This window comes from Procambarus clarkii, chromosome 33, assembly GCF_040958095.1.
Source record: "Procambarus clarkii isolate CNS0578487 chromosome 33, FALCON_Pclarkii_2.0, whole genome shotgun sequence".
NCBI classification, from domain to species: Eukaryota; Metazoa; Arthropoda; class Malacostraca; order Decapoda; family Cambaridae; genus Procambarus; species Procambarus clarkii.
The window spans coordinates 39,087,507-39,104,949 of NC_091182.1; positions in this window are offsets into that span (position 1 = coordinate 39,087,507).

Genomic DNA, 17,443 nt, shown 5'->3' on the forward strand with positions numbered 1-17,443 from the left:
CTGTGAGCAGGAACTGCGGCATGATCTCGCACACTACATCACCGAATGCCCAGTTATCAGACCATACAGACCCGTTGGCATGAGGTACCTGGAGCTTTGCAATTACTTAATTCACTCTCGTGTTCTAGAAGATATCCTCATAATGCATCCAAAATTTGCCAGTGCCGGATACTGAACATATGGCCCTGTATGTCTAACCATCCTGCGAGATCGAGACTTTTAGTATCACTGCTACCTTATTCACTCCTGTTTTCATGATGATATCCTCATAATGCACCCAGAGTTTGCCAGTGCAGACTACTTATCATATATGCCTCTGTATGACTAGCCATCCTGTGTGACGAGGATTTTTAGCATCACGTAGCTAACTTTTTGACACACTGTACTCACCTTCATATAGTCTAGGGCAGCTGCACAAATGCAGATGTACCTAAATGTGTTAATACAAAAAAAATCCTTTGCCAAGAGGACTGGATGTTACAAGCCTAGGTAATACTCTATTTGTGCACTATTAAATAAAGTTACTGTTAATTATTTCTCTGGTGTATTTTATATACTTTCCATTAAATAGTCATAGTCATAGATCTTGCCATGCTTTATATATTACCTGCGATCACACGAGAAATTTGATAACGAAATACAGTTCCCTGATATTCAGAAAGAATTCTTAAAAGATTCCATTCCCACAACAAGTATTTAAATATTTCAAAGCTGCCTTACACATGGGGTTAATTGTCTATACTCCTCCAGAGTCAATAAGCTATATTATAAAAGTTCCAGAAGTGGTGGCGTCATTATATATTTATGAGTAGCCTGATTTTACCATCCAGGATGTAAGAACTGTAAACATATTTGTTAACATCAATGTGCGTTACTCCTCTCCTCCTCTGTTAACTGGATGAGCATTTGCTGCTGTGAGAGCAGACTCTTCCAGTTCTGTGGGAGTGATATCAATTCAGTTATTACAGCCTAAAACGTTACCAGTTATTACCAATCATTACGGTGAGAGTTTATCAGCAAAAGTTACAATGGTGACATTGAACTCGTGTTACAATGGTAGCAGCAGTGACAGATAGTCATGATATAACACGAGCTGCCTACACACGCCCACACACGCCCACACACCACGTTTGTTAAACCAAGCCTGGAGTATGCAGCTCCAGCATGGAGACCATATCTCATCATGCATAAAACTAAATTGGAAAATGTTCAGAGGTTTGCCACCAGACTAGTGCCCGAACAGAGGGGCATAAGTTATGAGGAGAAACTATGGGAATTAAACCTCATGTCCCTGGAATACAGGAGAGTTGGGGGGGACATGATCACCACATACAAGATTCTCAAAGGAATTGATAGGGTAGATAAAGACAGGCTATTTAACACAAGGGGCACACACACTAGGGGCCACGGGTGGAAATTGAGTGCCCAAATGAACCATAAAGACATTAGAAATAATTTGGTTTGTGTCAGAGTAGTTAATAAATGAAATAGATAAGGAAGTGATGTGGTGGAGGCAGACTCCATACACAGTTCCATGTGTACATATATGATAGAGCCCAGTAGGCTCAGGAACCTGTACACCTGGGGACCAAAGGCCGAAGTTAAACCACTGTAAGCACAACTAGGTGAGTACAAGTAGATGAGTACACACACACACACACACGCCCTCCCCCCCCCTCTCTCTCTCTCTCTCTCTCTCTCTCTCTCTCTCTCTCTCTCTCTCTCTCTCTCTCTCTCTCTCTCTCTCTCTCTCTCTCTCTCTCTCTCTCTCTCTCTCTCTCTCTCTCTCTCTCTTTCTCTCTCTCTCTCTCTCTCTCTCTCTCTCTCTCTCTCTCTCTCTCTCTCTCTCTCTCTTTCTCTCTCTCTCTCTCTCTCTCTCTCTCTCTCTCTCTCTCCCTCTCTCTCTCTCCCTCTCTCTCCCTCTCTCTCCCTCTCTCTTCCTCTCTCTCTCTCTCTCTCTCTCTCTCTCTCTCTCTCTCTCTCTCTCTCTCTCTCTCTCTCTCTCTCTCTCTCTCTCTCTCTCTCTCTCTCTCTCTCTCTCCTCTCTCTCTCTCTCTCTCTCTCTCTCTCTCTCTCTCTCTCTCTCTCTCTCTCTCCTCTCTCTCTCTCTCTCTCTCTCTCTCTCTCTCGCTCTCCCCTTCCTGACAAACCCTATCACAACATAGCAAGAAAAGAAACAAACATGGCAGGGAGACATGCCAACGGCACAAGAAAACGTCAGAGTGACCAAATGAAGAAGATGTTCGGTCACTAGGAAGATGTATGAAATGATTTGATGCATGATTTCATGCATCAGTAGGTAGATGCATGAAATGAGGAATGTAATAAGCAACCTGCATAGCGAGCTCGTAGCTCACAGTATAATGAGCTTTGAGTACCTGATAAAACAAGCAGTAATCTCCCCCCCCCAAAAAAAAGGAAGTGATAACAAGCGGCTGGCGTATCGATATCTCCATTGATATTTGTATCCAAGACGGATTCTTGCCATTACTGATTCTCTCCTGCGGCCACCTCCTCTTCGTTCATACTGATTGGGATTTGCAGCAGCAAGCATTTTGTACCAGCGTACAGACTCACTGATTTGTTCTTCTATCCTCCTTTCCTTAGTTACCTTGTCACGAGGATTTTGCCTGATAATACCTCTAATTTGTAGAAGAGTCCTGGGTATGAAGTATTCAATATGGTCTCCTTGAGCAGCCAGCACATCTGCTCCTTAATCTCCTCAGATTCCAACATAGGAAGGGATCCACATAAATTTGACGACTCTTCCCTGACTGGTTAGCATTCTCACAATTCTCTTGATTTCAGCGATTATCGGAAGATTTTCTACCCGATTTTTACTAAGGCTTTGTAGTGCTGCTTATGAATTAGTGCAGATCACTGCACCATTAGTGTTTCGTTCAAGGAATCTTTACGCATAACAATGGCAGTTAGTTCTGCTTGCGTTGAAGAGGCCTACTTCTCAACACGTGTTTTTCTTCATTTCCGCGTTGAAAGGCATTATTTCTAATTACAGTGTATGCTGCACCAGCCCTGCCATTGACAGGATTAGATGACCCACCAATGTAAATTTGATGTAATTCATCTCCGGCTTCTATATATAAATTTCCTCAGATACCTGTGCCTCATTCCTTGTGGCATCATGTTGGACTTTTTCATTGTCATATAATAGATGATAATCCTGCATGGGTCATCCTCCCAGGGCTTAATCTTCAATCAATCAATCAATCATTCATCGCCCACGTACAAAACAACCGGCATTGGAATGTTAGTAATATCTATCATGAAAACCACATAGTTAGAACACAAATTAGCAAGAAAGATTAAAATACTGTAGATGCAATCAGAGGTATAAGCAGCGAGGAGACAGTTGGCCTCAGACACACCACAAGAGCCCGTGCTCTACAAGACACTCCAACAGAGCTCTGAGAGACAGCAATGATCACCAGGAAATGCTCCTAGAGCAGAACCCTTAACTGTTCAGGATTCTCAAGCCTTTGAAGCCGCCACGTCTTTGCCACTCGGATCAGACTTCACGTGTCTGAAGCTCCAACACATCACACGTATGCTAAACCCAACAGTTGACAACGGCCAACATAACCCTCTGAGAAGATCCACCAGGGCTGTGAGGTGGGCGCGAACCTTCGACCCCTGCATTGGCAGTCGCGTACCCTACCATATGTCTCACTGACGGCGTTCCTCAGACTATTTTCGCAGCAGCGCTCTGTACTTAAAAAAAGAGAAAGAAGGGCAAATGAGGCCTGTTGGTTTTGGCAACACCCTCCGACGCCTCGTAAGTAAGTAAGTAATTATCAAAAGAAGGCACCAAACCGGGAAGGCTATGTAGCACCATCCCGACGCCTCGTAGCTAAGGTTAAATAGTCAGATTAGTCAGCTTGGCAGCAGCCGCCGTGCTAAATCATATCCAGCTTGGGTTTGATACTCTCCCTTCCCCTTCCCACTAGGTTTTGTGCTGCCAAATTTTCTTCATTATTTTAACAAGCATCGGAGCCATATTATACCCTCAAAGGGACCACTTGTATAATTTTCTAATGCTATTGGAGACTTGAAAGCCAAAACAAATGTAATAACGAGTGAATTTGGTCAACTTGATAACTGGTCAAGTAAAGGTGTATAAGAGTCACTGTCTAAGGCTGCATGGATGTGAACTATGGGGCCTACGAGATGCTGATTTTGGTAATATAAATTGCGAATGGAGATATTCAACACGTATCTTAGAAAGGCCATCTTCGCAATCACTGCAGTTTTCTGCCTGATGTCCTGATGTTCACATATACCCTTAAAAAAAAAATACAGAAACGAATAATATACTTTTGTTTGAAAAGAATAACCCATCCAGAAAACACAATCAGATATTTTTTCAATCATTTATAACTACCTACTCTAACATTTCCACGAATATCATCTTGATTGTTAGAGCATCTAACTTCAAATGCGTTGCATATAATCGAGAACTAGGACTAAATTATATGCTAAATCAACTAGTCCGCAGAGAGAGAGAGCAGGGAGACCCCCACCTAGCTGAATAACAGAAATCATTAAAGAATTACTATTACAAAGAGATGGTCTATTAACATACATATTAATGAAGTGAGATCTTTGCCACATGAGCTGTGGCCAGAGTGATTTTGATCAGGATAAGACCCTAAAACAATCACCCTATTTCAGGTTTGAATTTCACAGTGTAAAATATTTTGTTCCTGACTAGTGAGATTTTTTCACTTCTTATGCTTCGAAAGTTTAGAAAATGGGTATTAATCACCTCAAACGTTCCCCGCATACGTCTTAATAGGAAGACGTTTTGAGGGTACCTGAAGGCTGCTGACTCCATACCTAGAGCCGCGACACATTGTTTCAAAAGTCAGCAGCCTTCAGAGACCTTCAAGACGTCTGCCCTTAGCTGTCTGAGACAAAGATCAAAACGAAGTTTGAGAGGAAGGAAAAAACCAATTGTTATTCAGTATGATAAGTTTATATTAGTTACCTTGTATATTGTTTCTTCATTATTATTTTTTTTTGTGCCACAGTAAGCTACACAGCTCTGTCCCACTCTAATGGTAAGCTTTTAGCTTTTTCTATGGCCATAACTTCTGTTCACTCGAGTCTCAAGTGTAACTCTAAATCACTGGGAAATTAAGTTTGTAAATTTAAATATGAATCAGAAGTGGCTGCCATTATACATTTTATTTCACACAAGATATCCATAATCAAGATATCAATTAACATCAGCAACGTCCGATTCAGATTTACATTTACAAACTAATTTCCCAGTGATAGAGAGATTTATGTGTGAAGTTTGTTGCTTGGTTTAAAGCCACATTACATGCAACTTCACTTTCAGATCAGAAACCATTAGTTCAAATTATCTTTGGTGACTCTCCGTCACCTTACCTGCTTGACATCTCAGGAGAGATCTCCCATCTTAACTATAAGAGATTTCTTGCCACTATCTCTAATCATAACTATCAGAGATTTCTTGCTACTATCTCTAATCTTAACTATCAGAGATTTCTTGCTACTCTCTCTAATCTTAACTATCAGAGATTTCTTGCTACTATCTCTAATCTTAAATATAAGACGCCTCTGATGACTATTCCTCATCTTACCTACGCAAAATCTTCGACCAAAAATTATTTCTTAATTAAAGAAGCTTAGCCAAGTCTGGAAGCACAAAGCTAGCTATACTAAGCTCGGAGCTCAGCTTATACAATAGCGAATAAGACTTAACACTGCGTCTGGAAGCTGAAGCCAGCCAATATACAGTCACATGATGCTTCATAAATAAAATAACGTTCTAATAATATGAATTAATAAAATTAAAATCTAATAGCATCATCAGAGTATATTAACATAATAAATAGACGTCTATATAGCATGTGTATTATAATTACAGAGAAAATTAATTTGATCCAAGGGAGGGGGGGTAACCTGGGGGTGCTTCCAGGTACATATTTGGGCGAACCCAAGTACCCAGGGGCTTAAGGCATGCGCTTGAGAGTTCACAGGTTCGATCCTCCCCCATCCCAAACCCCAACACCTGGTTCCAACTGATTTTCACCTTGATACATCACGTTAATGTGATTTCCTTGTGCATTATAATAATTAGACTGAATGATTAATCTGAATAGTGTTACCTAAATATTAGATATTTAGCTGAGTAGTGTTTCGTGTGTTTCGTGTGTTACGTGTGTTGCGTGTGTTGCGTGTGTTGCGTGTGTTGCGTGTGTTTCGTGTGTTTCGTGTGTTTCGTGTGTTTCGTGTGTTGCGTGTGTTTCGTGTGTTTCGTGTGTTGCGTGTGTTTCGTGTGTTTCGTGTGTTGCGTGTGTTGCGTGTGTTGCGTGTGTTTCGTGTGTTTCGTGTGTTGCGTGTGTTTCGTGTGTTTCGTGTGTTTCGTGTGTTTCGTGCTACGAGCTTTACGAAGGAGACGGTAAGCGGGTCCTTCATGGGAGATCAAGACTTTTTACGTGTGAAGGTTATTACACTTCTATACCTGGGGGTGGATATTGACCGGGGTCACTACAGACGTGTGTCTGGAACTGATTCTAACATGATGTGTTTAGATCATGTGACACAAGGTCTCAGGCCATTGGCATTCGTCATGGCATTAAAATGGCACGCCATGCCTGAGGGCGGAGGCCTGGTCGAGGACCGGGCCGCGGGGACACTAAAGCCCCGAAATCATCTCAAGAAAACCTCAAGATATAACTAGCACATTCTAACTACGATATTGGGCTTGGGAAGCCGAGTCTCAGAGGCTTGACTTTAAAAATAACTACTAAGTTCGCACGTGAAAAAATATATAACACTTTAAACCACAAAACTATACAAGTCTATTTAAATAATATACACTGGTAACATGTTATATCACAGAGTATATGATAAATTCTGATATATACTGGGCTGTAACATACCACATATTCATATTCAACCAATAAACATTTTTGACCAAACAACACACGAACGAGAAAGACAATACAACATGCAACAAAGCAGGTTCACCTGTCAAGCAGCTGGCGCAGGCTGACCTACCAGGCAGCTGAGGCAGGCTGACTTAGCAGGCAGACCTACCAAGTAGCTGAGGCAGGCTGACTTAACAGGCAGTTGAGGCAGCCTGACCCAGCAAGCAGTTGAGGCAGGCTGATCTACCAAGCAGTTGAGGCAGGCTGATCTACCAAGCAGTTGAGGCAGGCTGATCTACCAAGCAGTTGAGGCAGGCTGACCTTCCAGGCAGTTGAGGCAGGCTGACCTTCCAGGACTCAGCACCTAGGTGTTGACACTATCAGTCAACACTAGCCTCCAGAACCCACCGTCACTCAACACTAACCTCTAGACAACACCATCAGTCAACACCAGCCACCAGACAACAACATCAGTCAACACCAGCCTCCAGACAACACCACCAGTCAACACCAGCCACCAGACAACACCACCAGACAACACCAGCCACCATACAACACCACCAGTCAACACCAGCCACCAGACAACACCACCAGTCAACACCAGCCTCCAGACAACACCACCAGACAACACCAGCCACCATACAACACCACCAGTCAACACCAGCCACCAGACAACACCACCAGTCAACACCAGCCTCCAGACAACACCACCAGTCAACACCAGCCACCAGACAACACCAGCCTCCAGATAACACCACCAGTCAACACTAACCTCTAGACAACACCACCAGTCAACACCAGCCACCAGACAACACCAGCCTCCAGACAACACCATCAGTCAACACCAGCCCCCAGACAACACCACCAGTCAACACCAGCCCCCAGACAACACCACCAGACAACACCAGCCTCCAGACAACACCACCAGTCAACACCAGCCCCCAGACAACACCACCAGACAACACCAGCCCCAAGAAAACACCACCAGACAACACCAGCCCCCAGACAACACCACCAGTCAACACCAGCCCCCAGACAACACCACCAGTCAACACCAGCCCCCAGACAACACCACCAGTCAACACCAGCCCCCAGACAACACCACCAGACAACACCAGCCCCCAGACAACACCACCAGACAACACCAGCCTCCAGACAACACCACCAGACAACACCAGCCCCCAGACAACACCACCAGACAACACCAGCCTCCAGACAACACCACCAGTCAACACCAGCCTCCAGACAACACCACCAGTCAACACCAGCCCCCAGACAACACCACCAGTCAACACCAGCCACCAGACAACATCATCAGTCAACACTAGCCTCCAGACAACACCACCAGTCAACACCAGCCCCCAGACAACACCACCAGTCAACACCAGCCACCAGACAACACCACCAGTCAACACCAGCCCCCAGACAACACCACCAGTCAACACCAGCCTCCAGACAACACCACCAGTCAACACCAGCCTCCAGACAACACCATCAGTCAACACCAGCCTCCAGACAACACCACCAGTCAACACCAGCCTCCAGACAACACCACCAGACAACACCAGCCACCAGACAACACCACCAGTCAACACCAGCCTCCAGACAACACCATCAGTCAACACCAGCCTCCAGACAACACCACCAGTCAACACCAGCCTCCAGACAACACCACCAGTCAACACCAGCCACCAGACAACACCACCAGTCAACACCAGCCCCCAGACAACACCAGCCTCCAGACAACACCACCAGTCAACACCAGCCTCCAGACAACACCACCAGTCAACACCAGCCCCCAGACAACACCACCAGACAACACCAGCCTCCAGACAACACCACCAGACAACACCAGCCTCCAGACAACACCACCAGTCAACACCAGCCTCCAGACAACACCACCAGTCAACACCAGCCTCCAGACAACACCATCAGTCAACACCAGCCTCCAGACAACACCACCAGTCAACACCAGCCTCCAGACAACACCACCAGTCAACACCAGCCTCCAGACAACACCATCAGTCAACACCAACCTCCAGACAACACCACCAGTCAACACCAGCCCCCAGACAACACCATCAGTCAACACCAGCCTCCAGACAACACCATCAGTCAACACCAACCTCCAGACAACACCACCAGTCAACACCAGCCTCCAGACAACACCACCAGTCAACACCAGCCCCCAGACAACACCACCAGTCAACACCAGCCACCAGACAACACCACCAGTCAACACCAGCCCCCAGACAACACCATCAGTCAACACCAGCCTTCAGACAACACCATCAGTCAACACCAACCTCCAGACAACACCACCAGTCAACACCAGCCCCCAGACAACACCACCAGTCAACACCAGCCTCCAGACAACACCATCAGTCAACACCAGCCTCCAGACAACACCATCAGTCAACACCAGCCTCCAGACATCACCATCAGTCAACACCAACCACCAGACAACACCACCAGTCAACACCAGCCACCAGACAACACCACCAGACAACACCAGCCTCCAGACAACACCACCAGACAACACCAGCCTCCAGACAACACCACCAGTCAACACCAGCCTCCAGACAACACCACCAATCAACACCAGCCCCCAGACAACACCACCAGTCAACACCAGCCACCAGACAACACCAGCCTCCAGACAACACCACCAGTCAACACCAGCCTCCAGACAACACCACCAGTCAACACCAGCCACCAGACAACACCACCAATCAACACCAGCCTCCAGACAACACCATCAGTCAACACCAGCCTCCAGACAACACCATCAGTCAACACCAACCTTCAGACATCACCATCAGTCAACACCAGCCACCAGACATCACCATCAGTCAACACCAACCTCCAGACATCACCATCAGTCAACACCAGCCACCAGACAACACCATCAGTCAACACCAGCCTCCAGACATCACCATCAGTCAACACTAACCTCCAGACAACACCACCAGTCAACACCAGCCTCCAGACAACACCACCAGTCAACACCAGCCTCCAGACAACACCACCAGTCAACACCAGCCTCCAGACAACACCACCAGTCAACACCAGCCACCAGACAACACCACCAGTCAACACCAGCCCCCAGACAACACCACCAGTCAACACCAGCCTCCAGACAACACCACCAGTCAACACCAGCCTCCAGACAACACCAGCAGTCAACACCAGCCTCCAGACAAAACTGTATGAACAAGTGGCCACAATTATCATCATTACCTTTGCTGTGGCTTGACTGTAAAATATTTCACAAAGGCTTTCAACGAACTGACAGTGATGCACACGTGAATTTTTCAGGTTTGTTTCCAGACCTGTCAAGACTTAAGTTGCATTTTTTTCTGTTCTGAACTCATCTCGCAAGAATTTTATTTTTGATATTAACAATAGAATGGATAATGAACTGAAATAAAGAAAGAAGAGGTTTTTCAGGAAATATTATAGGCTACTTGAGATATAATGATGAAGTCTGTTTTAAGAATGAGAAATTATAGTTTATTCTTCAATGTCGTAGGAAATATTGGATGAGGTAAAGGCTTAGGTGTTGCACAAGCAGGTTTGACAACCAGGCCACGAAGGCCTTCCAGAACAAGGAAAGCTTGAAGCTTCATCATCTCGTTACTGTTCCAGCTTATAGTCCTACGTGGGAGCCACGGAAGTCACTATATCCTCCCTGGCTGGTCCAGGTCACTATATCCTCCCTGGCTGGTCCAGGTCACTATATCCTCCCCTGGCTGGTCCAGGTCACTATATCCTCCCTGGCTGGCCCAGGTCATCATATCCTCCCTGGCTGGTCCAGGTCACCATATCCTCCCTGGCTGGTCCCCGTCACTATATCCTCCTTGGCTGGTCCAGGTCACCATATCCTCCCTGGCTGGTCCAGGTCACTATATCCTCCCTGGCTGGTCCAGGTCACCATATCCTCCCTGGCTGGTCCAGGTCACTATATCCTCCCTGGCTGGTCCAGGTCATCATATCCTCCCTGGCTGGTCCAGGTCACTATATCCTCCCTGGCTGGTCCAGGTCACTATATCCTCCCCTGGCTGGTCCAGGTCACTATATCCTCCCTGGCTGGTCCAGGTCATCATATCCTCCCTGGCTGGTCCAGGTCACTATATCCTCCCTGGCTGGTCCAGGTCACTATATCCTCCCTGGCTGGTCCAGGTCACCATATCCTCTCTGGCTGGTCCAGGTCACCATATCCTCCCTAGCTGGTCCAGGTCACTATATCCTCCCTGGCTGGTCCAGGTCACTATATCCTCCCCTGGCTGGTCCAGGTCACTATATCCTCCCTGGCTGGTCCAGGTCATCATATCCTCCCTGGCTGGTCCAGGTCACTATATCCTTCCCTGGCTGGTCCAGGTCACTATATCCTCCCCTGGCTGGTCCAGGTCACTATATCCTCCCTGGCTGCTCCAGGTCATCATATCCTCCCTGGCTGGTCCAGGTCACTAGATCCTCCCTGGCTGGTCCAGGTCACTAGATCCTCCCTGGCTGGTCCAGGTCACTATATCCTCCCTGGCTGGTCCAGGTCACTATATCCTCCCCTGGCTGGTCCAGGTCACTATATCCTCCCTGGCTGGTCCTGGTCACCATATCCTCCCTGGCTGGTCCTGGTCACTATATCCTCCTTGGCTGGTCCAGGTCACCATATCCTCCCTGGCTGGTCCAGGTCACTATATCCTCCTTGGCTGGTCCAGGTCACCATATCCTCCCTGGCTGGTCCAGGTCACTATATCCTCCCTGGCTGGTCCAGGTCACCATATCCTCCCTGGCTGGTCCAGGTCACTATATCCTCCCTGCCTGGTCCAAGTCACCATATCCTCCCTGGCTGTTCCAGGTCACTATATCCTCCCTGGCTGGTCCTGGTCACTATATCCTCCCTGGCTGGTCCAGGTCACTATATCCTCCCTGGCTGGTCCAGGTCACCATATCCTCCCTGGCTGGTCCAGGTCACTATATCCACCCTGGCTGGTCCTGGTCACTATATCCTCCCTGGCTGGTCCAGGTCACCATATCCTCCCTGGCTGGTCCTGGTCACCATATCCTCCCTGGCTGGTCCAGGTCACCATATCCTCCCTGGCTGGTCCTGGTCACCATATCCTCCCTGGCTGGTCCTGGTCACCATATCCTCCCTGGCTGGTCCAGGTCACCATATCCTCCCTGGCTGGTCCTGGTCACCATATCCTCCCTGGCTGGTCCAGGTCACCATATCCTCCCTGGCTGGTCCAGGTCACCATATCCTCCCTGGCTGGTCCTGGTCACCATATCCTCCCTGGCTGGTCCAGGTCACCATATCCTCCCTGGCTGGTCCTGGTCACCATATCCTCCCTGGCTGGTCCAGGTAACCATATCCTCCCTGGCTGGTCCAGGTCACCATATCCTCCCTGGCTGGTCCAGGTAACCATATCCTCCCTGGCTGGTCCAGGTCACCATATCCTCCCTGCCATATATGATGTCTAATCTATATAAATAAAAATGGAAATGTTCGTTTGTGCATAACCGAACTCAAAAGTTCGAAAGTTCAAAAGCTCGAAAGTTCTTTACCGATTGCTTTAAAATTTTCACACAACGTTCCATTCGCCTCCGAGCAAGTTTTTATATACATACTATATACATGTCACGTCTGTGACGGTAAAAAACATTAAAAAAAACTTAGTTTTTCATGTGAGGTAATTTTTCAAAACCTCTTTACCGATTGCTTTGAAATTTTGACACAACGTTGCATTCGAATAGACGCGTGTTTTTATATACCTACTATTTACATGCGTCACCTATGACAGGTAGAATTTTTTTTCTTGTTTGCTAAGCCTTGAATTGTTTTTTTAATTTGCCTTGAATTTTTTTCTTGTTTGCTAAGTTCTTGAATTACTAAGCCATAGCAACACATGGCCGGGTACAGCTAGTCTACATAAATACAAATGTAAATGTTCATTTGTTCATAATTGCTAATCTCTGAAAAATTTACTTTGAAATTTTCATGCAACGTTCCATTTGCATCCGAGCGGGTTTTTTATATACCTACTATATAGGTGTCACGTCTGTTACAGGTAAAAAAAAAAACATGTTTTTTTAAACTGTGTTTTTCATTTTCATTTTTATGTGAGGGGAAATTTCCAAAACCTCTTTACAGATTGCTTTGAAATTTTGACAGAATGTTGCATTCGAATACGCACGTGTTTTTATATACTGTCTATATAGATGCCACACCTGTGACAGGTAAAAACATGTTTTCTTTAAACAGTGCTACCCATTGGACGTAAAAGCAATATACACTATACTAAATATTTTACGATTACATTTCAGTGTTTCTGATTGCATTGTTAAATTGAATTTTCATAAATTTCGAATAATTTTCATTTTGATTTAATTACCTCATGTGACCTTGCGTTGGAATTAAGCTGTGTCGTATACCATGCCATTCATTTCCAGAGTATAGTTCTTTTTATTGTTTTTATTTCGTTTTGTTACTGTTCTTCTTATTTTTCAGTGATGGGAACATCAGATCAATTGAGAATGCATCGGATGGGAGAGTGGGGAATGGTGGTGAGGACTAGGGGATGAGAGAATGGGGAATGGTGGGATGGACAAGGAAACTGGGAGGGGTGAACAGTGGGGAGACGAGGGAACCGGAGAGTGGAGGATGGTGGGGAGGACGAGGGAATGGGGAATGGGGGATGGTGTAGATAAGGGGGGGATGGGGGGGGGGTGGAATGGTGGGGAGGACGAGGGGACGGAGAAGAGCTGCTGTAACTCTGCAATGCCCACGCGTTGCTGAGTCACAGCAACACGAGGCCGAGTACAGCTAGTTATAGATAAAAATAGATAATTATGACCAGGACAATTGGAGATAAACATTGAACCACTTAAGTGGCCGGGTATCAATGTGTGCGCAAGTTGACCTTGACCCTGACCCCTGACCTGTGACCCCATCTTAAATAAAAAATGAGGTCACAATGAACGTTGCAGTGTGCAGTTCAGTTACCTTGCATCTGACCTAAATTGTCTCTGTGAAATGCTTCAATCTTCGTTATGCTCTATTATAAAGGTAAACAAAAAATATATATTTTTTCGTTGAAATCGTTTATACAGACCCACTGAACACTGGGTCACCCACTGAAACATTTTTTTGTAATGATGTTTCCTTGAGCATTGTTTACTTGAACACTATTTGATCGCTACTTTCTTGAACATTTCAGTGTCAAGTTCTTGAGGTATCGTCTGTAGTCAACTCAGATCAGCTGAGTGGTATCAATCGGTATTGCTGGTTGTTTATAGCAATGACTCTTGTCCTATTTCTTCATCATATCAAATTTTAAAATACTGAGTATTGTTTGCTTCCACAACCTGTTCCTTAAGTTTATGCAATTTCCCCACTACTCGCACGGTAAAAAAAAACTTCCTAACATCTCTGTAACTCACTTAATTTTCCAGCTTCCACCCATGTCCCTTTGTTCTGTTAGTATTCAGAATGAACATTTCGTCTATTTCTACTCTGTCAATCCCCTTAAGTATTTTATATGTTCCTATCATATCCCCCCTATCCTTCCTTTTTTTCTAGTGTCGTCACGTTCAGTTCCTTCAGTCGCTCTTCATACCCCATCCCTCGTAACTCTGGGACAAGCCTCGTCCCAAGCTTCTGAACCTTTTCCAGTTTTCTTATATGCTGCTTCAGATGGGGATTCCATGATGGGGCGGCATACTCTAGGACTGGCCTCACGTAGGCAGTATAAAGCGCCATAAATGCCTCCTTACATAGGTTTCTGAATGATGTTCTAACTTTTGCCAGTGTAGAGTACGCTGCTGTCGTTATCCTATTTATATGTGCCTCAGGAGATACATTAGGTGTTACGTCCACACCCAGGTCTCTTTCTCGCGTCGTCACAGGTAGGCAGTTCCCCTTCATTGTGTACTGTCCCTTTGGTCTCCTATCTCCTAGTCCCATTTCCATAACTTTACATTTGCTCATGTTGAATTCCAGTAGCCATTTCCCTGACCATCTCTGCAGCTTGTGTAAGTCCTCTTGGAGAATCCTACATCGTTATTTGTCACAATTCGACTCATTAATCTCACGTCATCCGCGAACAACGACTTATAGGACTCTACGCCTGTAGACATGTCATTTACGTAAATTGGAAATAGAACTGGTCCCAGCACCGATCCTTGAGGTACTCCTCTCGTTACTGTTCGCCAGTCCGACTTCTCGCCCCTTGAGTGTTACTCTCTGGCTCCTTCCTGGTAGGTAGGTCCTTAACCAAGCTAGGGCTTTTCTGCTTACTCCTACCTGCCTCTCAAGTCCGAATAGCAGTCAACTGAATCAGAGGCTTTTTGGTAGTCCAGATACATACAGTTTGCCCATCCTTCCCTGTTCTTCCCTCCTCCCCCCTCCCCTGTGTGAGTGTGTATATGTCTGTGTGTGCGCGTGTGTGTGTGTGTGTGTGTGTATTCACCTAGTTGTGCTTGCGGGGGTTGAGCTCTGCTCTTTCAGCCCGCCTATCAACTGTCACTCAATCAACTGTTACTAACTGCTAACTATTTTTTTTCAGACACACACACACACACCCAGGAAGCAGCCTGTAACAGCTAACTCTCAGGTACCTATTTACTGCTAGGTAACAGGGACATCATTGAGAAGGAAACTCTACACATCAGTTTTCGCCGGCGGCCGGGATCGAACCCGGACCCAGGGATTACGAGTCCCAAGCGAATATATATATATATATATATATATATATATATATATATATATATATATATATATATATATATATATATATATGTGTGTGTGTGTGTGTGTGTGTGTGTATATCACGAAAATAAACACGTGATTAAGAATGTGACAATGTCAGACCACGGAGGAAAATGAAACAGGAATTTCCTTAAGTACTTTCGTATATTAAATACATCTTCAGAAGGAATTAAATACATCTTCATTCCTTCTGAAGATGTATTTAATATACGAAAAAGTACTTAAGGAAATTCCTGTTTCATTTTCCTCCGTGGTCTGACATTGTCATATATATATATATATATATATATATATATATATATATATATATATATATATATATATATATATATATATATATATATATATATATATGTCGTACCTAGTAGCCAGAACGCACTTCTCAGCCTACTATGCAAGGCCCGATTTGCCTAATAAGCCAAGTTTTCCTGAATTAATATATTTTCTCTAATTTTTTTCTTATGAAATGATAAAGCTACCCATTTCATTATGTATGAGGTCAATTTTTTTTTATTGGAGTTAAAATTAACGCAGATATATGACCGAACCTAACGAACCCTACCTAACCTAACCTAACCAATCTTTATAGGTTAGGTTCGGTTAGGTAGCAAAAAAAGGTAGGTTAGGTTAGGTTAGGTAGGTTAGGTAGTCGAAAAACAATTAGTTCATGAAAACTTGGCTTATTAGGCAAATCGGGCCTTGAATAGTAAGCTGAGAAGTGCGTTCTCGCTACTAGGTACGACATATATATATATATATATATATATATATATATATATATATATATATATATATATATATATATATATATATATATTGTACCTAGTAGAAAGAAAGCACTACTCGGCCTAGTATGCAAGGCCCGATAGTAACAGGTAGAGTGACTTTCGTTATTTCGAACTTTTTTTTAATTTGGTTTATTTGAATTAATGTTATTGTATTATAAAGAATATGAATTACTGACAGTTTTGATAGGTTAGGTTATATTAGGTTAGGTTTGGTTAAGTTAGGTTAGATTAGGTTAGGTTTGTTCATATATCTAAGTTAGTTTAACTCAAATTAAAAAAAATACATATTAATAAAACCATATATAATGCAATGTAAAGCTTTATAATTCCATAAGAATATATTGAGAAAAATATTTAATTTCAGGAAAACTCGGTTTATTAGGCAAATCGGGCCCTTCATACTAGACCAAATAGTGTATACCAGGAGATAGAGGTTCTATCCATCCTGCCATGAGCAGCCTTAATAGGAAAAGATTCCAGAAGCATCTATCAGCTGCCCGGCTGAAATTGTCGACTTTCCCCGTGACTGCTACCGAAGCTCAGATAAATATCACTCGCTTAGCCCTCAGAAAAAAACATTAGTGAAGGTTTTCCTGGAGCGTTTTGTGTTTGATGTGTACAAACTCTCCACCCTCCCCCCCCCCTTCCACACCCCGTCCACACCCCCCCCCTCCATACCCCCTCCACACACCCCCCCCTTCCACTATCCCTCCATCCCCATCCACTCCCGATCCACCTTCAACCAGCAGCGCTGAGCGCCGCGATGTCGTGGCAATTGCTGGAGATGGAGCCTCTTTGTTCCTGGTGATTGTTGGCATCGGGAAGTGGACGGGAATGTGATTGGAATCTTTAGATGGTCTTGATTTGTTGGATGGTTTGCTGCTTGGTTCGTTAGCTGGTGTTTGTTTAGAGACGGGGTTAAGGCGTCTTGCACACTCACATGGACACACACACACACATACACTCAA